At 38.3% G+C, this 27,159-nt stretch overlaps 1 long non-coding RNA gene across 1 annotated transcript in view; it reads left to right on the top strand.

The window, feature by feature from the left end:
• Nucleotides 1-2,593: 2,593 nt before the first annotated feature.
• LOC120248531 overlaps nt 2,594-27,159 on the top strand; it is a 51,366-nt gene continuing 26,800 nt past the window's right edge. Inside the window, exon 1 of the long non-coding RNA XR_005532595.1 lies at nt 2,594-2,694. This is a non-coding gene — a long non-coding RNA (uncharacterized LOC120248531). The remainder of the gene's footprint in view (nt 2,695-27,159) is intronic.

The raw sequence follows: 27,159 nt of genomic DNA, 5'->3' as shown, positions 1-27,159 counted from the left end.
ATTAAAAAAAAAATGTCAGAATTAAACATTTCAGGACATCTGATGGCAGTAAAAGAACTTACCAAACAGGCTTATTTAGACTTTCCTGAGTGTGTTTTGCACTGTGATAGCCAACTATGGGGACAAAAGAAAATTGAAGAGCTTGATTTTTCTAGGGGTACAAGCTACACTTACAAGGTAACAGTTAGCAATCATTTAAAGCCACAATTGAAGTGATGTCATGAAACTGAAGTTGGTGGCAAGTGACAGCAAGTCACTGATGTGATGTCACTTTGCAACCATTGTACCATACTGGGTCCTCACTTACTTGAATATGTGACCTTTTACAAGCTGTGAACCTTCCCTGATGCTCAACGGTTGCATCTTAAAAATGGGTGTTGAACCTGAGACGCCCCTTCTCTAAAATCTTTGTGTGTCTTGGATGATTTTCAAGAGTCTCTGTATGGATGCTGTAACATGCAATCACCCTTTCTTCCTTTCCAAATAGGAAACCAGCTGAAGTCAAAATACTGCAGATCAAAGAGGAAACCAGGGGTGGTAAAAGTAAAGGAGCAAAGTGAACCTTCCATTAACACAAAATATCTATTGATGCTGATCAACCAGCATCCATAGTTTCACAAGTGAGAATAAAATGTGTAGAATCTAGTCAGCTTGCCTCTAGCTGTTTAACCTCAGAATCTGGATAAACCAGTAAGTGATGAATACTTGAACTGGAAGGTGGCAGGAAGAAATGTAATCACTGCTTAAATAAAACAGAAAATATAGAAATGATTTCAAATTAAAAAAAGATCTAATGTAAAAATTGAAAACTCATTTATTTAATATGGTCTCTGCTGCACCCCTTTGATTTTAAACTCAAAGAACGATTATTGTTAGTGGCAACTGATATATATCTCTAGCTATTCTCTGTCATTCAGGAATAAAAACTAGAGCACTGTTTGTACTTGTAATCCTGTTAGGCTAGATTTTGGGGTTTAATTTAGGACTGATTCCATGACATTTATATTTAGCTAATGCCTTCAAATTATTATATTGGTTCAACTAGAGTGATATCTCTCTTTCCTACATTGATGGATTCTTTTTTTTTTTTTCAGTTAACCCAATAGATTTGATAAAGTTGCAGTGTCTGTTTTCTTTTTCTGCACTTGCACTTATAATAGTAGTAGCAATATTGTATGTGTAATGCTATGTAAGGAGATGTTCAAATTTTCTTATGTTGCACTCTCTCTTGAATTGCCACTGTATAAGACAAGAGTCGGTAAGAGAATGGTAGGCGTAACCAGCCCATGAAAGGTACACAAAGAGTTGTTATCAGTACTGCTTACAAGAGAAAACTAGGGTGCAGAAAATTAAAAAGACTTAACAAAATGACTCAGTTTATCTTATTTTCTAGGCCATTGTTCTAAATATAAGAACATATTAAACTTGGGATAACATAGCAAACTACCAGAATCTAATATCATACTTTAACTTTCTGAACACCAGCAATTTGGCAAATAATTTGTGGAAGAGGAATATGACTAACTCTAAGATGTATAAGTCTTTTTTTTTTTTTCATACCAATCATTCACTTCTTAGTATTATCTCTCTTTTATTATTGGATCATTTTCAGCAGTAGTAATTCCATTGATGAAGCTAATCACTAGGTGTATTTGTATCTGTGAACTACAGAGTGGCCTTTTGGTGTGATGTTGAAGAATTAGAATGTTCATGTAACCAAAGTAATTGAGTACAACTTTCACTTTAAGAGTTTCATAGGGAGGAAGGGAGGAAGTGAAGGAGGGAGGGAGGGAGGAAAGAGAGAAGGAAGGGAGGAGGGGGAAGCAGGAAGGGAAGGAAGGAAGAAAGAGAGAAAGAAGAAGGAAGGAAAGGAAAGGAGGGAAGGAGGGAGAGAAGAAGGAAGGGAGGAAGGAAGAATTTGTAGCCAGGTAAAAAGAAATTGATATATTTTAGCTTCTTCACTTTACCTGTAGCTTACAATTTTCTCAAAGTTCCTGGATTATATGAGAACATTTTATAAAGACTGTTTTTTGTATCTTCTTACTCATTTGTATGGCTTTATATAATACCTGTAAGCATCTCTAGTGTAATTTTAAGGAGCACAAGTAAAGTGTGTCTTTGAGAATTTATGCATACTGTTTACTAGAGTCAATACATTGTCTCCATGAGATTTCCAACAACCATAAACTCACAAATGATCAACAAGGATCTCAGCTGCTAGAATTCTAAGAGTTACAGTGAAACCAAACTATCCAAAACCAAAAGGGTTAGATGTGTATCTGGCCATAGAGTTGTAGTGGTTAGTTTTGTGTCAACTTGACAGGGTCACAGGAAGCCCAGATATCTGTCTAAACATTATTTTTAGGTGTTCTCATATGACATTAGTATTTGGATTGGTAGACTTAGTAAAGCAGGTGGCTCTCTCCAGTGAAGGATGCACATCTTCCAAGCTTCTGAGAGCCTTAAGGAAACGAAACAGTGGAAGGAGGTTGAATTCACTCTCAGCCTGACTAGTTGATCTGGATATTGATCTTCTCTTGCCCTCTGTGTTTCTGACTCTCAGGCTTTTTGACTGGAACTGGCATATATACCACTGACTCTCAAGCTCTCAGCCCTTTGAACTTCGTCACCAGCCTCCCTGCTTCTCTTGTTTGAAGATGGAAGATCAGGGGACATCTCAACCTCCACAGCCATGTAAGTCAACTCCTTCTTACATATATCTATATCTATATCTATATCTATATCTATATCTATATCTATATCTATATCTATATCCTCGTAGTTCCATTTCTAATACAAGAGGAAAGAGGAATTTAGATAATTCAAAGGTATGTCCTAGAGCTCCCTAATTTGCCTAGAAGGTGAAGTACTTTAGTCTTCTATGGCAGAAGGATATTCTGCTTCCTAATAGGCAGGGGCATCCCCTCCATGCATGTAGCTTGTGGATTCAATAAGCCACCTGTTGAGAATCTCGCAGGGGTCATGGTACCACTAGTGGTAACCAGAAAAAGAGCTATGTGACTGCCCTCTAGGAACCTACTGTCAGAGTTCCAAGATGACTCACTCTTTTCCTTAATGGAAGCTGATAGAGGAAGTCTCCGTTGATCTCGCCCTTCAAGGATTAACTAGCTACCTAATATGTTAAAGGCCCCGTGCTATGTGCTGTATACAGACCAGTGAACATGGCAGATTTGGCTGTTGCTCTTAAAGTTTTTGCTAAGAGAAATAGACAGATATTTCATCACTATTATTATATTGTGCAAAGGGAAGAGAAGATATATGGAAAGCTGGCACCTGAGGGGGGGAAGGGGATTGCAGAACTATCTAAAGATAAGTTAAAGGTCACTAGGGGAAGAGGAGAAGGATTTGGGAAAGGGCATTTGCAAAGGCCACGAAGCAAAACCTGAAAGGTCAAGATGATGAGGTAAAGAGAAGAGGGGAGTTGTGTGAGGTGAAGATAAAGAACCGAGGCCAGCCAACACAGGGCCTCATCCTAACGGTCTGGGACTTGAAGCAGGATGTGGATGGCACCAGATCTGCCGCACTAACACATTCTCTTGCCCCTGTGGAGATTGGTTCAGAGGTCAGAGGGACAAAACTAGGGTAGAAAGCCAGGTAATAGAGGTAGGATGGAGATGGCAAAAATGAAGTGCGCAGATTCAAGAAGTATTTAGGAAGGAAAATAGAAATAAGTAAAAGATTGAGCATGGGAGATCAGGAAGAGTGTGATACCCAGGAGGACTCCCAGGATCCTGGCTTGTGCACAGAATGGTTGGTGGAACCCTTCACTCAAGTGGAGAAAAATGGGAGAAAACCAAGGTTGGGAAAAGGTGAGCTCTGGCTTATCAGAAGGAGGACAATATTAAGGATGACTCAGAAGCGTGAATCTGGGCAGCTGTTGCATTTAGTAAAAGATAAGGCTCTGTGTATGTGTGCTTAAGCCTTTGGGGGGAAGGTGCATTTTTAATCATTGTCAAGTATCTGTCATAAGACCACTTGAAAATTTGTGTGCATTCCTGACTTTCTACCATAGATCAAGGATTTAAATAACCTAAATAGTAGCATTGAATATCTGTCACATGATTATAATACAACATTGTTTATTTCATCTCTCTTCCCTCCTCTTCCTGGTTTGATTCCCCACAGTTTGTGTCCCGTGTCAATCTGGATGATGATACAGAAGGAGATGGTCGGTGGGGTCAGACTCCATAATTTAAATCCTGATGTTAGTTACCATTTGCTAGTTGTAGGATTGTAGCAAATTAGGCAAACTTACTGTATCTGTTATGTTAATTATATTATAATTATTATGATTTATTCACCTATAATACTGCAGGAGTTGTGTGACATTTTAATAAGAAAGACCTACAAGATTTGTTATACCACCTAGTCTACAGTGGATGCTCAAAAAAATAAAATGACGACTGCCATTAGTATCAGAGTGTTCTCGCTCCTATCCTGACACTCTCTCATCTGGCAAACCAAGATGGCAGATGGGTTCCCCTACTCCACCCTTTGCAGAGACTGGAAAACAAGAAGCATTCTAATTTGAGCTTAGTATGTGTGTCAGTCCCAGGGAATCCTGCCCACTCCCCCCCCCCGCCAACCGCTTGGCTTGTCCCTCTCCACAGAACTAATGAGCTCACCCCTCAAGGCCACTGCTGAGGCCAAGAATTTCATTCATCTGTTTTCTCTGTTTCTACTTATTCACCTTAAAACAAAAGGTGAGAGCTCTTTTTGTACACATGGAGGCACGTTAACGATTCCTCAGGTTCTGTCTGCGTGAGTTGGAGGTAAGCCCCTGCCTGCAAACCTTTGACTTTTAGGAGGATGCAGACCCAGAAATCATGTCCTGGCCTTGGGTGCCCAAAATGCTTTTGACTGAACCATTTGAGTAGTTGTTTATGTGGACCTAGTGTTCGTTTCAGCTGCCAAGTTTAGAATTAAATGACTTGCATTACTACAAAATGTTAGCAGAACATGTTTTCCAAAATAAATGTCATTACATCTACGCTCCCACCAACTGATTAGAGACTTGAACTCAGAAAATATGGCAAAAACAGCAGAGCAGCAAAAGCAAGAAAAACACATGCTCATTTCATATGGTAGAAAGGACTCTTCCTCTCTGCAGAGCACATCCACTTGGTGAATGAGAAAAGTAGGGGGAAAAAATGAAAGGAAGAAGAAAAGAGAAAGAGAAAGAAAAAGAGAAAAGTGCTTCATCTGAACCTAGGGAAATCCTGCAAGTGACTCTCTCTCTTTCCAGCTCACATTGCAGTAGATGTCACTGGGTTTACATTTTCATGACTTCGGTTTACATCTGTAAATTAACATCTCATTATGTTTTAGTTATAATTTAAAAAATAACCCTAATCCGAAATCCTGAAGAACACAGTGCTGCTAAGTCAGAGCAGCAGTATACCCAAGGAAAGTTTCACAAAGAGAGCCTCAAAAATAACTTACATATTGTCTTCTGGAGCCCAGGGTCCTACGAATCTTCAGACAGGTTATCTTTACAGTTCTGAGAGTTAATGAGCCATGAAGGGATCCTTTAAGGTCTGATGTCACAGCAGTGGCCATATGAGTTTGTCATTGTGATGACACTTTTTAGAAAATCATCTCAATTTGTTCCTTGTACTTGGAGAAGAGGGGGAAAAAATTGTACCTTATTCCTACCCATTACCTCCATCTGGGATACAAGCAATGTCTGATTAAGCATATGGCATATAAACAGTAATTTAATTAAATGTGAACAAAGCCTTTTCATGCACCATATTTAAATTTTGAAATGCAGCCCAGTTTTCCATTTGAAATACATGAAACAGCAGCAAAAAAAAAAAAAAAAAATTAAGTCACATACTTAATGACAGATGTGATGCTGACATGTGCTCTTGCTCTCTGACGTGGCCTGGCTCCATCAATAAAGGTAAGCTCTTTACTTTTGATGATGAGTATGCTCTACCTGACACGCCATAGTCTTGAATGTTTTTGTCACAACCAACATTACATTTTAATACGGTCCCAAGCATAGCTGCCTTGTGATTTCATCTAATTGTAGCATCTGAAATAGTTTGATTTCATTTGCTAGCGTGTTTTAAAGAGAGTCCCATCACAAGCTAACCAGGGAGCGCTTCTAGAAACTTATGTGTTGTCTTAGACGTTCGTGGGCACCTCAAGAAACAAGTATGACTCTGAAAACAGAGAAGTTTGTGGATCCTGCCTGTACAGAAGTTTTGAAATTGATTTAGCTAATTATGGAGTGCTCCTACAACAAAAGCAAAGAATTTCACCGAATGATCACAGGGAGACTCACATAATGATCATAGAATAAGTACCAAATATCCCCTGTGAAGTTGGCCAAAGAAGCAAAAATACAAAAAGACTACGCGAATACTGAAATGTTTGTTTATTTCTTTTGTTGGAAATCATCAGGATTCCGCGAAGATCCTACTTTTACTACACAAAGTAAAATGTCTGAGGCAGACAGCATGGTATATACGAAGATCATCCAGTAGATTGTCTTATTTTTCAGAAAGCCTTAATATGTTAAACAAAGTCATTTATTATCTCTTGTGCTCTAATTGCCCAATTACAACCTTTACTGAAGCATTACTTTCCTTACAATGAAATGGATTTCTCACAGCCCCATCCCCTATTCTCATACAGAAAGTTCAGATCAAAAAAACCTGCCTGGAGACTTCTTTCCATATTATAATGAAGTCACCCACTGAAAATATACCAAGGCTTTCAGAGTGAGAGCTCTCAGCCCAGATTTTCTTACCTCTCCATCTGACAGTGTCATGTGTTAGACATACGTTTAAAACGCATGATGGCTTTCGATTCACTTGTCTTCATCATTTCTCAGCTTCCATCTTCTAGAGAAAAAAGACCAATAAAATTCAAAACGTGTTCTCCTGAGTGCTTTTTTTCCATGAATGTTTAAACTCGTGCATCTGGCAAGAGAATAAAATCCGTGTGTTTCCAACTCATTTACACTTAAGTCACCAAAATGTTCTTTTTGAAAAGAGAACCGACATCCAACAAGTCCTTCTGAACCTTTTTTTCTTTTACATATTAGTCCCATCTTGTCGACTTCCAGCTCCCAAGGTTCAAGGTTGGTTCACAGCTTTGAACCCATATGCTGAGAATAAGCGTGAAACTTAACAAAACAAACATGCGTTGCTGTGACCCCCTCTGAAAATACTTCCACCCGAGCTTTGGGCGTGACATTTTGTCACTTCGTCAATCTCAAGTTATAGTGGGAATGAATGAGGCAAGTGGGGGAACAAAAAAGAAACTTTAAAAGGACTAAAGGAAACAGGAAATGACTAAGTCACCTGGGATGTGGTGCGTAGAAAGAACACTGGTGTGGAAGTAAAGGGAGGCCTCACAGTCGCTCTGCCCGGCTCTGGACCAGCTACAGCATTCTAGGCACAACATTATCCATCCAGTCTGAGCAACAAAACCCACAATTAGAAAAATGAGAGGGTCAGGGGCACCTGGGTGTCTCAGTCCGTTAAGCATTGGACTCTTGGTTTTGGCTCAGGTCACAATCTCCTGTTCTGCGAGTTCCAACCCCCACATCAGGCTCCGTGCTAATAGGGCAGAGCCTACCTGGGATTCTCTCTTTCTCTCTCTCTTATTCTCTTTCTCTCTTCTCTTTGTCTCTCTCTCCTGCACACTCTCTCAGAATAAATAAGTAAAAACTTTAAAAAATGAGAGGGCTAAAATTTATAAAGTTGAATGAGATGATTATTGTGTTTCTTTCTTCTCCCTCCTACTACCTGTATTATTTTATGAATTTATCCCAGAACAGAGAAGCAAGCTGGACCACTAAAGGAGCCCATGCTCATGAGAACTGCCTCCAAACTGCCCTTCCTCGACCTCTGTGTCTGTCTCTGCCCTCTCCAGTGCTCACCCTACCCCTAGAACATTTCCCCAATCTCTTGGCTGCACTGCTCCCTCCAGTGTCATGTTCCTATTGATCGAATTCTATTTCATGCTCCTATTGATCCATTTCTATTTCATGTTCCTATTGATCTGCTTCTCCGAATCTTGAATCTTTGGCTTCTTTCTGTGGCCATTCTCAGACATGAATTGGTTCCTCTTGTACTTACATGAGATTTGGCCTCAGAACGCCTTCCATAGTTTGCACTCAGTCTCTGAACACCTTGTTGTCTTCAGTCACAAAAGGCCAGGTTCTTGCATCTAACAGTTCTCGGAGTCTGTGTGTAAATATCTCGAGAATTGCTCTAGACTTAACTGAAGCTTTAGTCAGGTGTAAAACCAGACAACCAAACAACAATCGGTGATAACTTTTCCTCAAGGATTCGGGTCTAGAAACATATTCAAGCTGGGGAAAAAGAAAAATTATTTCCAGCCTATTTCTGTGACTATGAAGGAGCTCTTTAATGGATATGCATTTAATACCTTTTACTTAAAAGAAAAGAAGATCATTGGCTTATCAAAAGTTCAAAAACATCCTTTGTCCTTTTTCACGGAAAAAGTAACCTATTGGCTTCTACACAGAGTTTGATACACGTGGACCAGCATTGGGTTTTTTGTGCTGAGGAATATAGAGTTAATATGATATATATTGCAAGTCCCCTGACTAAACATCTTCATATCCTAGACACTCCCTTTATGCTTGTGATGATTTTGATGTTTTTTGGGTCACTTCTCATGTTTTTCCCTTCAAAGATCTTGTCACCACATGCATGGGAAGTAGATTGCCGAGTTTCAAACTCCTTGGAATCTCCTCATTTCTCTGTTCAGAATCAGACTTAAGCTCTTCCAGGTTCTGTTTACTGCTAGCTCATGATGATTTCCTTATCCAAATGGGGGAAAGACTTTTGAACATATATTAAAATGTGTGTATGATTTCTGAGACATCAAATAGCTGGAATAACAAGTCAACATTTTGATGAGTTAAGTGTAAATTAACTAAAAACACATGTACTAAATTCTCCTTGAAGCACAGATGGTTTGAAAAACCTAGAAGTGCTTGGAAAAAATACGGCTTTTATTTTCATGAACCCCAAAAGTTTAAGAAAGTAACTGAAGATTAATTTCCATCTCTTCCCAGTTGTACCTTTAGATTTTTAATAGATGATATCTTTTGTTTTTAGCCTGGTTCATCTAAGCGATGAAGGTCCTTTCTTCTTTCCTCTTCTTTCTCTTCTTTCTTACTCAAGGATGAGTGGGTATTAAGGGCAAGAAACCCATCTTCCAAGGGGAGAGAGTGCTCTTCTGATAAATATCAAGATGCTGGTCAGCCATGTTTTCTTATGGAGGAAACACTGGAAGTCCAGCTAAACCTTTATGGGGCTCTGCTTTAGCCCTATTTCCTATGTTTTGGCAGAGTTATCTTTTTGTACTATTAGATTGCTAGTGTTGATCCTCTAGTGAAGATGTGGAAAAGTAGTGTAGCCTGTCTTCAGCCTACTTTGATTCTGGGCTCTAGGCTTCCATTAGATCAACCACAAAGAAGGCCATGGGTGGGGAGATGAGTTCAGGCTTGCAGCAGTGGTGTGGAGACTGATGCCCAGTCATTAACAAAGTGATATTTTCCTCGGCCTTCTTTGAACATATCTCTTTTCTAGGAATATTTTAGAAAGGAAGAATAGTAAAACTGAAGCAAGATTCCAGCTCTCTAGACAATAAAGTAAAGTAAAATAAAATAAAGTAGGCAGTATATTACTGAGCATCATCTAACACCACTCCATTATTACTACTTCTGATGCTTCAAATATTGTACCATTTCTAAGTACCTCTCTCTAAAATCGTTAAACTTTATATGACAATAGAAAGATATTTTCTATAAAACTTGCTCATCCAATCATATATTTTTCCATTTTAAGTGTTCTTTATTCACTTTTTAAAATTATAAAAATAATATATACATGCTTACCATAATGTATAAATTCTAAAGGAAAACATGATTATATCATCATATCGTATCACTGTTAATAATCTTGTCACTATTCGTGGAAACAATTTTAGCAGTCTGATGTATTATTTCAAGCTTATTTGTGTGTGTGTGTGTGTGTGTGTGTGTGTGTGTGTGTGGTAGTTTTTGTTGTTTTTCTAAAAAAAATAAGTTCATATTGTACCATATTACTTCTCAACTTGCTATTTTCATTCAGAAGTCCATTCTGAAAGTCTGTCTCATTCAAACAAATCTTTTTCAATAAGAGTTTAATCATCTATATCATTATTACCTGTGATACGTTCTATCATTACATAACTGGTGGGCTTTTGGGTCATTTTCAGTCTCTTGCCACCCTGAAGGGTTTTGCTATACAAATTCTTATACATATGTCCTTGTATTCTGGGGTTTTGATCTGTGCAATACTGATGCTCAAAAAAAAAAAAAAAAATAACTGCCTAGGCACATAATATAGGTATGTTTCATTTATAAAATTTATAACTACATTACTTTCCAGAAAGAAATGTAGAAACATTGAGAATGTCCACCTCTCCATATTCTCTTTTTTTTAAAATAGTTTATTGTCAAGTTGGTTTCCGTATAACACCTGCTCATCCCCACAAGTGCCCTCTTCCATGCCCATCTCTCCCCTTCCCCCCCACACCCATCAGCCCTCAGTTTGTTCTCAGCATTCAAGAGTCTCTCATGGTTTGCCTCCCTCCCTCTCCCCCACTATTTTTCCCCTTCTTCTCCCCCATGGTCCTCCGTTAGGTTCCTCCTAATCCTCCTATATGTGCAAACATCCATATTCTCTTTTTATTTGTTTATTTGATGAATGAAAATAGTTTTTGTTTCTCTGAGCTATTCCCTGATATATTCATTTCAGTTTTGTTTGAATTTATTTCTGTAATTGAAAGTATAATGATAATAAATTCTATAAAGAGAATATTGCTAGTACAAAATTTAACTCAAATCAAAAAGGAATGCGTCAGGCCACATGTTGACATGGGAAGATAGCCACCACAAACTAATTAATAAAATCAAGATGAAAACAAAATGAATAATATAAATTTTACTTTATAAAACAAAACAAAACATCTCTCTTAGATGAATTCTGAAACAGTGCTTGCCAGAATGATAACCATACTGCTTCTGGGTACTCTCTTTGGAGAGGAAGACTTCCAAATTTTATTCTGAAGACTCATTTCTACTGTGTACTTTTGTATGAGTATGTGTTATTTTATACTTAAAAGATGACATAAGCCTTTTAATTGACAAAAATTAGCTGATTGCCGTATGGCTTATAGTGAGAATATTGTTTTCTCTAAGCAGTAAAACTTCCATTTTCTCCTCATGGTCAGTGTTAATTTGTTGTACTGATTTTGACCCTGTTTCCTAAAAACTGTCAGGCTCAGGCTGGTATTCTCCAGGTACGATTGATGTCTGTGCTAAATTCTTCCGGCTGCATTGTCCCCACTCAATCTAATTAAGAGCAGCAAGCTTAGGTCACATTGTTCAGGTAAGAAAATCAACATCAGGACCACACTTCCACGTGGAAAGGTTGTGCCTGTTAAGATAACATTTCAGTGACTAAGTTACTGTTCTCTAAAACCTCACTCTAGATATTGATGTTTGTCAGAGCACTCTGACAATTTTTGACATGAGCCATGCTCAGTATTTAGCAGTGACATATGTATGCGACTAATTTCCAAGTTGGTTCTGTGGTATGATTTTATTCTTTGAGGATTTTGCTGTCATTTGTAATTTTTCCTTCTGGGTGAAGTATGACCTGCTCTAGTTAATTAGGTGTTTTAATCGCTTAAGTTCAAAATGCAGTAACATGAACAAGAAATCAACTTTATCCTTTCTTTGGTTAATTACTGAAATATTTAAAGTTCTATTGTGCTGGTAAATGAATATACATAATGAACAACAAAATGAATGGACATTCCAGAAATAAACATGATATTATATATCTTATTATATTATATTAATTATATTTTTCTATACCATATTCTATATTATATAATGCCATAAAATTCACATCTCAAATAAGTAGAGAAATGGTTATTCAATAAGTGGTCACAATACAACTAGGTAGCCATCTGGAAAAATACTCAATGTCTACCTTGCACATTATACTAAAATAAATTCTAAATGGATCAAATATTTCAACATAAAAAATGAAGCCATAGAATTACTAATAGCTTGGGAGCATTATTGTTACATTCTCAGAGTACAGTAGACTTTGCTAATATGCCATAAAACTAAGAAACAAAAAAAGTTTAAAAGCGATTAATTAGATAACATAATAAGAAATTTCTGTGTATCAAAGTATACCATTCAGAGGCTAAAAGACAAATAACAAACAAATAAAACATAATATCCAAAGAGCATATCCCAAATTAAGAGCGAATATTCTTAATTCATGAGGACTTCCTAAAAATCTGTAAGACCAACAAATTGAAGGAAAAATGGAGGGATGGGGGGGAAGGACCAAAAGAAATGGAAATGAAAAAGACTCTTAAGGTGCCTCAGTCGGTTAAGCCTCCAACTCTTGGTGTCAGCTCAGGTCATGAGTTCACGGTTTGTGAGGTCAGGTGCCTAGCAGGGCTCTGCATGGACAGCACAGAGCCTGCTTGGGATTCTGTCCCTCCTTCTCTCTCTCCCCCTTCCCTGCATCCTCTCTCTCTCTTTCTCTCTCTCTCAAAATAAATAAATAAACTTTATTAAAAAAAAAAAAAAAGACCCTCAAAAACTTACACAGCTCTCAACTTCATTTGTGAAAAGAGAAATGCACCTGAAAACTTTGAGACACCAGTGTTTTTATTTCTCACTGTCAGGATCCAGTCTGTATAGTCTGCTAGCAGAGGCACAGGAGGGCAGACGGTCAGTCCTATTTATGTTGATCAGACTGTAAGAGCAATTCTGCTGCAAAGAATTTGGACGTGTCTATCCTAATAAAACATTCGCTACCGCAATTCCACTTCTAGGTATTTATTCTGTAGATTAACCTGCACATGTTCAAAATAAACATATTAGGGACGCCTGAGTGGCTCAGTCGGTTAAGTGTCCGACTTCGGCTCAGGTCATGATCTCACGGTTCGTGGGTTCGAGCCCCGCGTCGGGCTCTGTGCTGACAGCCAACTCAGAGCCTGGAGCCTGTTTGGGATTCTGTATCGCTCTCCCTCTGACCCTCCCCTGTTCATGCTCTCTCTCTCAGAAATAAATAAAACATGAAAAAAAGTTTTTTAACTCAATAAACATATTAAAAGATACTCATCGCAGCATGTTTTGAAGAAAAAAAAAGAATACTGAAACAACCAAAAGGTGGCAAGAGGGCCTGGTCAAATCAGTTCTGTTATTTTGTTGTATTTGAATACTGGGCAACCATCAAGAAGTATAAGCACCCTCTCTGGGTAGTAATATGTACTGATAAAGGTATATTAAGTTAAAAAAATGAAAGATAGAGAACAGTGTGTGTAGCATGCTACAAATTGTTTTGAGAAGAGAAAAAACTCCTTATACATACATGTTTGGGCACAGAAAACCTCTGGGAATATAGATATAAGACCCTGGAGGTAGTGATTATCTCGGTGGACAGCAGCTGTGTGCCTAAGGCACATGGACAGAATAGACCTGTCTTTGTCCATTTACCTTTTTACATTTTGAACTGCTTCCTCTCTCCAGTATTTCAAATATTGGAAATATTCCAAGAAGGGACCCTGCTCCTTTTTGAGGACGCCTCCTCCCGCTCTTACTTCCCAAGTTACTGGCTGGTTGCATAGATAAATAAGCTTTTCAGAGTACTCAAGTATTCCCTCTACATACCCAAGGCCAAACCTGGGAAACCGAGGTCACCAAGTTTTACTGTCAGCCACATCACAGAGGTAATGAAAGAATGTGGAATAAGGGAAATTCCTATAAGACAGGAAGCAGAAAGAAAAAGACATTGTGGGGCTTGGGGAAGAGCCCAGGAGAAGAGAATAAAGAGTAAGAGTGTGGTCGTGGGGTCAAAATCCCAAGATAATGGGTAGGTAGAAACATCCAGGTGCCATCTGGGAAATTCCGGGGTAGATTTCCTCAGTTTTTGTTGGTTTAGTTTGGTTTGGTTTGGTTTGGTTTGGTTCACTGGGCTGAGCCTGAGAAACTTCCATGCCTCTTCGAGAGGTCCCATGTTCATTCTAGGACCTCAACCACCGGGGACCTATCTGGGCAGGTGGACTTATCATAGCAGCAGCAGCTTTCCCAGGCCCTTATGTGGCATGCTCAGGATCCCCATCTCCCTCTATACTCCAGTGGGAAGACAGAAAAGTGGAGACTAGACTCATAACCCTGAGGAGGACTGAAGTAATGCCAAAGAGAGTGCAGGGATCTTAGGACCAGTCTCAAGGCAGGGACCGTGAACTCAGAAGTAGATGCCAGTCCCATGCCAAAGGGAAGCAACAGGATCAGTCACTTTCAGGGACCACCAGCTCAGGGTCATACGCAGCAGCAGACCTGATCAACCCCTCTACCTTGGGGAGCAGTGGGGAGCCAGCACACACTCTGTAACACCGATCTACCTCCTCCTTCCACGAGAACACTTGCAAAGCCCACCTTTGAAGCCTCTTATTTTTCTGTGGACTGAAAAGTGTATCTTGACAGTCTGTGCTGAACGCTGACTTGCATGTTGTAGGTGGGATTTGTCTTCACTGTAAAGAAAACAATGGCTTGATAAAATGGACATGGAGTCACAGGGCATGTGAAGATTGTAAAATACACCGATTTCATATCATACCTCTTACATCAGTGTATTATTGGTGTATTTGTCCTCTGTAAATCACCTAAAGTTCTGTGAGGGATAAGTAAATATATGGATATATTCTGAATATAATATTATAAAAATCAATAACTTTTTGTCAAGAGCTAATAAATATTGCATATTTGCAAATGAGAGTTATATTTTCTCCTCAATACTTATTTGATGGGCGGAAACTACGTAGGAAACATCAATACTTGCTCTCTGTTGGGATCCACTTCTCTCTGACCTTGAACATGCAGCCAAGACTCCTGCAGAATGTCCATTTTTAGCTTCACCTGCTCTGAAAGCCCTTCTCCAAAACAAGGGCAAAGTGTGTGTGTGTGTGTGTGTGTGTGTGTGTGTGTGTGTGTGTGTGTAAAAGTTATAAATCTAATAGCCACAAAAAAAGTCTTCAGGTAAAGCAGCAATCAACTATTTATAGTGCTTTCAAGTCTATTTCCAGAGATACTGTGAATATTCTTGGAAGCCCCCAAAGTATTCCTTGACTTGTATATTCATCAAGGTGCAGGAAAATCGCACAAGAGCAATCAGGTAAGGCAGTTAATATGGCTGGCACCAATGTGACTGCTTCACTCCTCCCTCTATGATTAATTACAACTAAATTGATGTTACCAGCAATGATTAATTTACATCTTAGCTGCAAAGTAAATGAAGTAAGCAAATTGGAATTGGCACTAACAATTTCTTAAGCCTCAGCAAAGCACCCAAATCACTGTAAGCTATTCTGCTCAGAATAATTTCTTCCCCCAAAATGGTTAAATTATATATATATATGTGGATATTTTCTTTTGTTTTCTGAAGCAAACTTTAAATATACATTAAAAAATAACCTTGGATTTTATTTTTGGCTTGGGTATACATGGTAAGCTTACATATGCATGGTAAGACACATCTCTCAAGTCTCGTTTCCTTGAAATAAGTGCAAAATGTTTTCTTCCATCCCAATTTTTTAGTATTGGTTTCGAGAACTTAGATTAGGTTAAGTGCAGACACAAAACCATGCCTGGCTCAATTGTGTGTCGTCAGTGTTCTCTTCCTAAAACTGAAGAGAATTCTTTTATAAAGCCGTTGAATGAAGTAATGGCTGAGACGTCCTGGCGGGCTTGTAAGATGGCCTAGTCCCGCGTCCGCTGCGTTCTCCTGAACAGAGTAGAAGCTTCCCACACTCTGCCAATGCACCTTCATATTTACTGATAGATCCGAATGCACAGGAGAATAAAAACCGAAGGGAGGCTCTTGCTTCCTCCAAATAAATTGAAACAACAGTCAGGAAAATGTAAGCAAGATAAGGTTGGACTCAAGTGACATTGACACAGAAGCATGCAAATTTATAATCCCTTTGCAGAGGGAGGATAAAGTTGCAATCAATCAGATATTTTGAAGAAACAGAAACATAATTATTAGAGCCATTAAAATTCACCTAGGTGTAACACCTAATTTTACTCTAAGACCCCTGGGAGAAATTGATTGAAACATGAAGGGAGCAGACGAGGAGCCTGAACGAGACTCTCTTTAAACATTCTTTAAAATCAATAATGTGTGTTCCTAGCCTGCAGAATTTATAAAATTCCCAAATAATACCATTTAACCCAGTTGAATACCATTTTTTTTGTTTGCTTCAAGCAACATTTCTTCCAAAGACATGTAACTCAGCTGAATTAAGTGGGATAATCAGATAAGCTTCCCAAAGCTTTATGTTCTTCTTTCCTTGGAGCACAAGCCATCTTTTAGTAATTTACTCATTTCAGCCTTTTAGAATAGTACCACCTGGTGTGGATGAGTTGCTTGATAGTTCTTTGTAAAATCAATACATGCTTTATTCTTTAAGATTTGGAATTATTGGACAATTGGTGGTTACGAATAATGAATTTTTGAAAGGAGACTATGACAGCCATCTTTATCATTTCTAATTAATCTGTGACCAAGTTTTTTCACCACAAAGTCACATGCACATCTTAATTAAAGGACGTAAAAGATTATTAATGTCTGTAATCTTTCTTTTAGGCGCATCAAACTCTTACTGGTTCTTTTCAGGTGGCATCTTTTCGAATATAGCTATTTGAAAAGCTATATTTTGATAATTTTAAAGAACATGACTGGATAGGCTCTAACCCTGAGGTTTGATGCTAAAACCAGAAATGAATCCACAGGAGTTGAGGGTGCAACTAAAAATTTTTTTAAGAAATTTATTGCAGTGGGTGGGATTGCTTAGTGGAAAGGTGAGCAAAGGTGATAGAAAAGAGAATCACCCACAACATGTAAAAATATGAATACATTAAATATCTTATTATTTCACTGAAACAAATACATTCTTGGACAAGGATGGAATGATAATAAACCTGACCTTCATGTTCACACTTTACAGAGGGGCCCTCTTTTCTCTGTTTCTCCTTCCACATTTTGCCCATCTGAAGGGCTTTTCAATTTTTTTTTTTAAGTTTACTTATTTTGAGAAAGAAAAAGAGAGGGAGAGAGAGAGGGGAGAGAGAGAACCCAAGTCGGGGAGGGACAGAGAGAAAGGGAAGAGAGAGAATCCTAAGCAGGCTCCATACTGTCATCCGAGAAGCCAACGTGAGGCTCAAACCCACGAACAGTGAGATCATGACCTTAACCGAAATTAAGAGTCTGATGCTTAACCGAATGAGCCATCCAGGAGCACCAGGGGCTCTCCTATGGCCTCCCTGCTCACATATATTATGTTAGAGGCTTGAAGCACTCTTGACCAGCTCTTTTTGGAAGCTTTTTTTTGTTTTGTTTCAATTCAAAGCAAAAAATGGGAATTTTACTTCAGTAGCTGGACTACACCTTTATTTCAAAGTCTTGCTTCAGTTTAAGGAAAAGCTTTCTGAATAAGATGAGTCTTATTTCTTTTGTCTTATACCAGTGACACTTGCTCCCAATTTAATTCCCTCTATGTCCACATATGTGTGGCTCTGTCCTCAAGAAATACAAAGTTGAACAAGAGTTACTGAGTATCTTTAAAGAATTAAAAATCTGGTAAGGAACATATATATACATATATGTGTGTGTCTGTGTATGTATATATGTGAATAGAAAGATATAACAAGTCCCATGTTAGATGCACAGACAGTGAGTTGTTTCTTTGTGCCATTCAAGTGGTAAACTGAGTAATTCATAGATCCAGAAGTTTAAAATCTAGCTCCTAATTTGGTATTTAATTCTGAAATGGGTTTACAGCATTCTTATTTATTATGTTTTTGTTAATTTACACAGCATAGTAGCTAATACATTTTTAAGGATATTGAGAAAAGAGTTAAAGAGGGAAAATATTGCACAACTCAAATACCATAAGTGAATGGTATAGATTAGACCATTAAATCAAATACCATAAGTGAATGGTATAGCCTAGACCATTTATACAATATGATTGAGGAGAGCATGAGTTTGATGTTTTACATCTATTTTTGGGGGGGGGGGGTGTCTATCTGTCTGTCTGTCAGTCTGCAACATAACCCTGTCTTTGAGTGTTTGGTTTTTTCCAAGTCACTCATATAATTTTTGGGAAATAGGTAAAGCTGAAAATTAAGTAAAGCAACTAAAAATTTCTCTCCCTGTCCTTGGATACTAGTGTGATAACATTATCTTTAGATGTGAAATTCATTAAGTTTTAACAATTCTTTGCAATTCAGTAGTAGATCTTTGTGTCAGAAAAAGATCAAAGATCTCAGTCTTGTCAAAGCAGTGGGATTGACACCATTCTTTCCTTTAAATCTATCATAACATATGCATCTCCTGTATTATCCCCAGGCCGATGTGAACATTTTTGCAGGTGTACCTGAGCTTTGTGATAATAAACGACCAGGCCTACTGTGAACTTTCAGAGCAAATTTCCATTAAGTTTACCAAAATATTCCCTACAACCAGAAAACAAAATTATACACTGAATGAGTACACCCATTATATTTAGTAACTTAACAGTTATCTATAAAACTTCAAACTGCTTTGTGGGGATGAGCACTGGGTGTTATATGGAAACCAACTTGACAATAAACTATTTGTAAAAAAAAAATAAAATAACTTAAAACTGCTACATTATTTATAAATACATACTGGTCATTTCTTAGAGCTCTAGGATCTGTTCTTTCTTCACGTACAATTCGTTTTTATGTAATCAACCTTTTTATGATCATTGAGTCAAATTAATCTTTTTTTTTAATTTAATTGAGAGCCAGGACTTTAGAAAAAACAAATGGTCTACTCTTTCCTTCCTTCTCTTATTAATCTGCAAAAGAGTCTATATTTAGAATCCTGGGACAGTATCTTGTTTTTGATTAGAAAAGCTTGATGTTTAGGTTGCTATTATCCTAATTGCCCCATCTAGGCTTTCACATGTAATAGTAAATTGGCCCCATTTCCACCCATTAATGATCCACAAATGGATTTGACTTATTTCTTCCAAGTGTCTCATCAGTAGACAATTATATTTTCCTTTGGTAATAAAAAACCAATTCCCTCTTCCTACTTAGTCCTAAAGCTTTTTGATCTCCCATCCAAAAAGTGCTTTCATGGACAAGTTTACCTTCAATACCAAACTCCTTCTGCCCCAGAGACCAGGAAACCAACACAACAGCCTTCTGGGCACTAGACTTCTAAAGCAGAATGACTTCCTCATACATTCACTGACTTGCTATGTCTTTTTTCAACTCTTGCTCACAACTCTCATAGAGAGGGAATGGCAATTTCAGAAACCTTAGTGCTAAAACAACAACAACAACAACAACAACAACAACTTGACGGACTCTTCCCAGAATGCTTCTTGGAATAGAAAGTGATATAAACCCACACTTAGGGAAGCCATTTTTGTAGCAAACAAGGCTAGCCTTCAAAGAGGAAAAGGAGATTCAACTTCATAAGGAGAGACGGTAGATTCATTTTCCTGGGTATATGCATAGACAGATTCTATGCTTCAGAAATCTAGTGCCTCAGGAGGCTTAGTATTATTCATTTCCATTGGATTTAATGAGAAACCTTGTGGTATTCCCTTCTTCACTCAGGAGGAGCCCTGTAAGCACCATACAGCCTTTGTCTTCCAACATTCTGTTCCTTTTTGGGGAGAGAACCCAGAAGCCATAATGATGTGTTCAGGGAACCCTAAGCACAGTCTATTCCTTAATCTTAAATAAATCTCTGCCCCTTTCATCTCTTCTGATTTCACTCTCTCCTCAATGGCACCAACCTACCCTTCCTACCCTAGGTCACCCTAGCCTTAGAGTTTAGGCTCTCTAAACAAACGAACCAGGAAGACAATTGATTTCAGGCTCTTTCTGCTTTGACCCTGCAATTCAACCATCCTAAGGGAAAGGAAGGCGAAAATCCAGCTATATTCTTTTAGAATTGGTAAGGGAAAAACACAGAGAAGACCTGATGTGAATTAATATATGAACAAACTATACCACCTTGATAGTCTAAGTGTATATCGGTGACTTGCAAATAAAAAATTATTGACTAAGGAAAAGATTATTGAAAATAACAAATGGCTCTTATCACCATGTCATTATCAGAGCCAAGCCTGATGAATAAGGTGGTGTTCAAGACGGGTAATTCAGTTTGGGGTCCAAAATGAGCTGTAACTATAGAGTAATTAAAATGACATTATTAATGACTCGCGAGCTGCCTCTTAAATCAATTCCAAACCATGGAAGAAAAGTATATAGCCACCCAAAACTACTATAATAGACAGCTTTTATTTGCCTATAAAATTACTAGTGATGTATTTCTTCAGTTTTCAATAATATCAATATGTCACAATTCATTATTTAATAAATATTTTGTGAATTCCAGAGTGCCAGGAACTGTTCTAGGCATTAGGGATACTTTGGTGAATAAAACAAATTTAAAAAAATGCTTGCCTGCATGAAGCTTATAGTCTCTTCAGTGGGATATACAATAAACAAAACAAGTAAATTATATATCGTTGCATGGTGATAAATGCTATGAGGAAAAATAATTCAGAGGAAGGAGCAGCGTAGGAAGAGTGGAGACCGAGGATGAAGTTCTAAATATGATGGTCAAAGGATACCTCACCAAGGTGACATTTGAGCAAAGGTTTAAAAGAGGTAAGGATATAAACCATGAGGAGTGTTTTAAGAAGAGGTCAGTAAGAGTGAAAACATGGCATATTTAGGACCCAAAAATGGCAAAGTGGCTGGTGTCAAGAGAATAAGACAGAGAGTAGCAGGGAAGGCAGATAGAAAGCTAAGAAAGGGTTGGGTCACATAAGCCCTTATGGACCATGGTAAGGATTTGGGCTTTTAGTCCGTTGAGATAGGAAGCACTTGCAAGGTTTGGCATACTCAGACTTGTGCATGTATGTTTTCTAAATGTTTGTTTATTTAGAGAGAGAGACAGAGAATGGACGGGGTAGGGGTGGAGAGTGAGGGAGACACAGATTCTAAAGTAGGCTCCAGGCTCTGAGCAATCAGCACAGAGCCTGAGATTGGGCTTAAACTCATGGTCCATGAGATCATGACCTGAGCCAAAGTCAGACACTTAACCGACTGGGCCACCCAGGTGCCCCGATTTGTGTTTTAATAGGATTATACAACTGCCGTATTTAAAGTAAATTCAAGGATATGGGAGTAGAAATCAGGGAGACAACTGAAAGTATAGTGTTGTAATGCAGGAAAGAGGTGATAGTGCATTATACCAAGATGTTAGCAAGGACAATGATGGGAACTTGTCAAATTTGGGATGAAATTAGAAGCTGGAACCCAGCAAGATTTGCTGCCTTATTGGATATGAAATGGTATAGAAGGAGAGAAGCCACAGATGAGCAATGGAAAGGATCAGTAGGCCATTCAGAGTTGCATAAAAGCACAGAGCAAGCATCTTTGGAGCAAGAAGTTGAAATTTCACTGCTGGTTGTATTGTGTTTCATTGCTTATTAGACAATCAAGCAGTACTAGCCTAAAGATCAGGAGTCGTGTGCAAGCTAGAAATAAAATGTTGGGAGCCATGATTCTAGAGAGTGTTAAGACTGTGATTTAAGCCCCAGAAATTTCATGCTAATTTACACAATTGTGTGTGGTAGCAATACAAATAATTTCTGTCCAGTGGAAAACTATGGGTATTTTTAATCCTGTTAAACATTAATCTGTTTTGTATCTAATCTGAAAGCTTGCCTTAATTTTCTGCAGTGCAATTCTGACACTATTTGAGCTATTACAGACTTTACAGGCTGAGGGTTCACAAGACTTCCCTCACTTCAGACACCAGCTGCAAGCTCTGGAGTTTCCCACTTGTGACCAACTGGCTACAAACTTGGAGGTTCCCATTACATCCTTATGTACAAGAATTTACCAGAGCAATTCACAAAACTCAGGGTACTGCTATATTTACAATTACAGTTTTATCATAAGGAACATAAATCAGGACTAGCGAGATGGAGAAACATATGGGTTGTCCCTAATGCAAAGCTTCCATATCCTCAGGATATATCAACGTGCTGTCATATCGATGTATATCACTAACCAGAAAAGTTTCCCCACGTTTTGGTTTTCAGAGTTTTTATTACACAGACATGATTAATCAAAGCATTGACCATAAACTCAGTCTCTAGCTTTCCTCCCTTCCCTGGAGGTCAGGCTGTTATCATCCAGCTCAAAGCCTCAACATTCAGGAATGGTTGGCCTCTATCTTAGAATTGCCTAGGAGCCTACCTGGAGTCACTTCATTAGCATAAACTCATTTGTGGTTCCAGAGGCTCACCATCGCTAACATAAGACTCCACTGTCTGGAGATTCCAAGGGTTAAAAGCTTTCTCTCTGGACCTAGGACAAAGACCATACATATTCTTTATTATACAACACATTCCTTTACTAAATTGTCAGTAGCTCTTCAAATGTTCTTAGAACCAGTTTTAGTATCTTACTGGCTCCCTCATTAATTAATGAGTGGAATAAAATATTAGATGTATGTATTATATATTTGCATGACAGTCAGGATTTTACCTTTTTGAAAATTAAACATTAGCAGCAGTATTAATTGAAATAACCAACCAATAAATCAAGAAGGAAGGATTGTGAGAGAACCTCTAAGCACTCCATGTTGAGGTTTAAAAGGTGAAAAGTAATCCACAAAGGATTCATAGAAATGCCTAAAGACCCAAGAAGAAAACCAGAAATGTATGTTCTCCTGAAACCCAAGCCAAGAACTCAGTTCAAGGAGAAGAGTGTCAGCTTGCTCAATGTTGCTGATAAATCTAGTTCAATAAAGACAAACTTCATCATTGGATTTAGAGACTTAGTCATCATTGTCGATCTTAATAAGAGCACTTTTGAAAATGGTGAAATAAGAAGCATCTGGAGTGGGTTTAAGACAGTGATAAAACAATGGAATCTTATTCATCCAGAAAAATGAATGAAGGACTAGTCCATGCTACAGTGTGGATGAGACTGGAAAGCATTATGCTAAGGGGAAGAAGTCAGACATTAAAAAAAAAAAAGTCACATATTTTGTTATTTCATTTGCATGAAATATCCAGAATAAGCAAGTATGTAGAGATAGAACACCAATGGCTGCGGGAATGGGGAAATGGGGAGCAACTTCTTAATGGGTTCAGGGTCTCCTTGGGGACTGATGAAATGTTTTTGGAACCAGACAGAGGAGGTGGCTACACAAATTCTGGATGTACTCAACACCACTGAATTGTTGTCCTTACAGTGGTTCACTTTGTTATGTAAATTTTGCCTTAATGACAAAAAAAGAGAGAATGGGTGATAAGACGTTGCAGAAAGTGAGTATAGACACATCTATAATAGACTTGCTGGGAAGGAAAACAAAAAAACTGGACTGTAGCTGGTAAAGAATATGGGACCAAATGAAGCTTTTGTATACATATATACATATATGTATGTATGTAAAAAATATATTTTTTTAGTCGAAGAAGTTGTAATATAACTGTGAGTTGATGGAAATGCAAACCTGGCTTTAGGTCCAAGTTTAACTGTAGACACATCTTTCCTGCTTCAGAAGAACATATTATAGATGCAGCTATCTTGTAGAAACATTGTCCATCATGAAGAAATATGGGGTGTAGAAGAGTTGATCTCAGGGGATGCCTGGGTGGCTCAGTCAGTTAAGTATCCGACTTTAGCTCAGGTCATGATCTCATGGTTTATGGGTTTGAACCCCACATAAGCTCAAAGCCTGGAGCCTGCTTCTCACTCTCTCTCTGTCCCTCCCCTGCTTGTACGCTTGCTCTCTCTCTTTCTCTCTCTCTCTCTCTCAAAAATAAATAAACATTTTAAAAATTTAAAAATATGTATATATGTTTAAAAGAAGGGTTGATCTCAGGTATTCATCCTGATGGAAATAGCCCCATAGAGAGAAAAACTGGCTGATGTAAAAGTCGGGGGGTGGGGACATACAAGAGCTATTCTACTCTTCGTACATTTTGCTTTCAACGAAATGCAAAACAGAGAAACCAAAGCACAGCTTTCCCAATCCACTTACGTAATCCCAAACCAGATACTCCTGGTGTCTAACGCCAGCTCTGGTGCTATCTTGTTCTGTCTTCATGAAATCTCCTAAATCCTCACAACCAAAGTTTTCTCTCATCTGTAAAATGAAAGAATTGAACCGGATGGTCCCTGAGCATGCTCTCCGTCCCAGAGTCCACTTATTGTCCCATAGTCACGAATTTGTTTTATTAGGGGACCTAAGAATATCTTTACGATGTCTGTACTCTCCACATTCATGTCATTGGATCTCCTCAAACTTCCTTTAACAACAACAACAAAAAACACACACACATTCAAAGCTATAGTGATTTATAGCAGATTAAATGAACGGAACACACAAGATGAGCAAAGGACTTGAGATGAGCTAGATGCAATCAGAGACATCTGGGTGGATTTAACACCACAGCTTTATAACATCTGGGTGATGTTAGTACTCCAGTTCTGGAAATCATACTTTCCGAAATCTGACATTACTTTGGATGAGCGACTTGTATCCTTAAGCTGCAGATGCCTCATTTTGGCAAGAAAACCTGATAAGCCCAGGGAAGTGCACAGAAGAAAATAAACATCCGAACATTTTTGGCTTGCACTGATGGACTATCTTAAGGCAAAAAGTTGAAAACTAAATATAAATAATATGGTTTTTAATTATAGGCCACAGGTATTTGATAACCCACTGACACATCAAACTCAGTGTGCCTGAACCCAAAACATTACGGTTCCCATGATCCCATCCCATGTGATTCACCAGTTTCCAGTGTCACTCTCACGAGTAGCCAGGTTCAAAACTTGGGAATCACTTTTGCCCGTCTTCCTCTCTGGGCCCCTTTTGTACATCTAATCATTTGCTGAGGCCTGTAGATTTCTACGTCTGTCTTATTTTCTATTTATAGATGTCTTGTTCTGGGCCCCCATTTCTCCTCATTTTTCTCCAAGATCGCCACTGCCTCCACATTGTCTGGGGCCTAGACTCTGCAAGGCTTTCCCAGCAATTCTGTCTGCTCCCCACATTCCAATTCATACCATGTAGCCAGTTAGTCCTTCTAGGAGGCAAGACCAACCTTTCTTAGATGGAGCTCAAAAAGTCTCCATATTGGCCCCAGTGAGATCGAGGCCACAGGCTGAATGGAGTACCAGTGCAAGAGAAGTTCTTGCAGTGTGGCCCCGTCCTTATTTCTGGTACTGATGAGCAGCTTAACCTCCTGCCATTGAGACTACTCATCTCACAGCATATTTGATGGTAATAGTTCTTGAAACATCTTTTCTTTTTCACATGGCAGTGTATTTACTTATTGAAGCAAAAATATCCTTAGTCCCTTACCAAGTTAGGATGGCTATGGCAGAAATGAAGAGAGTCTCTGCTCAGTTTTGAAGTCCAACCTGGGTTAAGAGAAGGCCATAGAGTGTGGAGATATAAAACGGGAAGGTCTGGCAGGTTTTTTCCGTGACCTTGGCACACAGGACCAACATGACATCACTCTGTCCTCCCAAATCCCTACTACTCACAGAGCAAATGAAACTGAAGAGCAGGATTCCTTTTAGGCAATAAGTTGTTGAAAGTAAGAATAAGGTAAGACTTTCGAAACAGAAGGGAGTAAAATTGCCTCTTAGGGAAGTAGATTTGTTACCTGTGGGTGTGTGGTTTTACCCTGTGAAATCTGTGCTAGAGAATTTCTACTAAATTCCATTTTGACAATTAATGCTTTTGGAGCATTCTGGCTTTTTAAAAGGCATTTGAGTAGGTACTAAAGGTAACGTCAATGTTGTTACACAAAGAAATAAGCTATATTCTTTTTGGACCATGATAGGATTGATTGGGTTGCTGGAATTTGTCCTTGAAGGAAAGGAAATGGCAGACTTCTAGAAGATCATGTTGGGTACTTATATTGATACATAACTTGTGTTTCATTGTTTAGTGTTTCTTTGTAAATTCACTGCAAAAATTATCAATTCTGAGTGAAATGCTGAGATTTGATAAACATTAACTGTTAGCAACATTTAAAAATATTGTTAGTCTCTACTCAAACTGGCTAAAAAGTCCCAATTTCTTCAAATGTAGGTAAAATACATTAGAGGGGAGCAGTGAGATCCATACATGAGACCAAAAAAAACAAAACGTATCATTCATAAAACGCTATCATCTAAAACATTTTCATGCTCTTAGTTGTATCCGTGTTAAAATTATTAAAATAACAAAAGAGTTATAGATCTAAAACCACAAAAGTTGGTGGTATTCAGCAAATTGGCTCTAATTCTATTGGCTGGCTACTAATAATTCAAAACAATTGAGGTAATCCAAGAAATAATTTTTTTAAAAGCCTGAATTGCGCTCTTGACTCCTACTACCAACATAATACTTATTAAATGAGAGTTTAAAAGCATATTTGATCCTTAAGCTCCAAGCAGTAGCTAAGAAAGACATTATTGGCCTCATCTGATAAATGGAGAGGAAGAGGGGGTCCTGGGGGTCCCTCTGAAGGGGCAAAGCCCATGAGCAGAAAATGTGAACACAGGCTTCCTGATCCATTCCCATTCCAGGTGGGAATGATTGGATTTGCTTATCTAGAAGGATTAATCAAATAATTTCCTTCTTGTCACTACCTTTATATTGAGAGCCAAGAAAACAACTTGAGAGAGATATTTCCAGAGATTTTTATTTTCAGTGTAATCTGGTAAATGACAAAATATGTGCAAGAATTACTGACCATGTCAAGGCTGCTGACAAGCTAATGTGACAGGCAGTATCCTTCAGGATCGTTTGGTGGTGGGATATTATTTTTTCTTAGTTCAAAATTGTGGTGATAAGATGGATAAGGTCACTTAAAGATGGTGACATGTGGTATCCGTTAACAAATGCTGGGTCGTATTTAAAACATGCTGAGAGCAGCACAGAGGCAGGGACAAAATGTTCTTCGTTTTTCAAGACTAATATCTCTTTCACTGTA

Source organism: Hyaena hyaena, unplaced genomic scaffold (genome assembly GCF_003009895.1).
Source record: "Hyaena hyaena isolate Hyena2069 unplaced genomic scaffold, ASM300989v1 scaffold_593, whole genome shotgun sequence".
Lineage (NCBI taxonomy): Eukaryota > Metazoa > Chordata > Mammalia > Carnivora > Hyaenidae > Hyaena > Hyaena hyaena.
The sequence above is the reverse complement of the archived record's forward strand: the minus strand, read 5'-3'. Positions and strand labels throughout refer to the sequence as shown.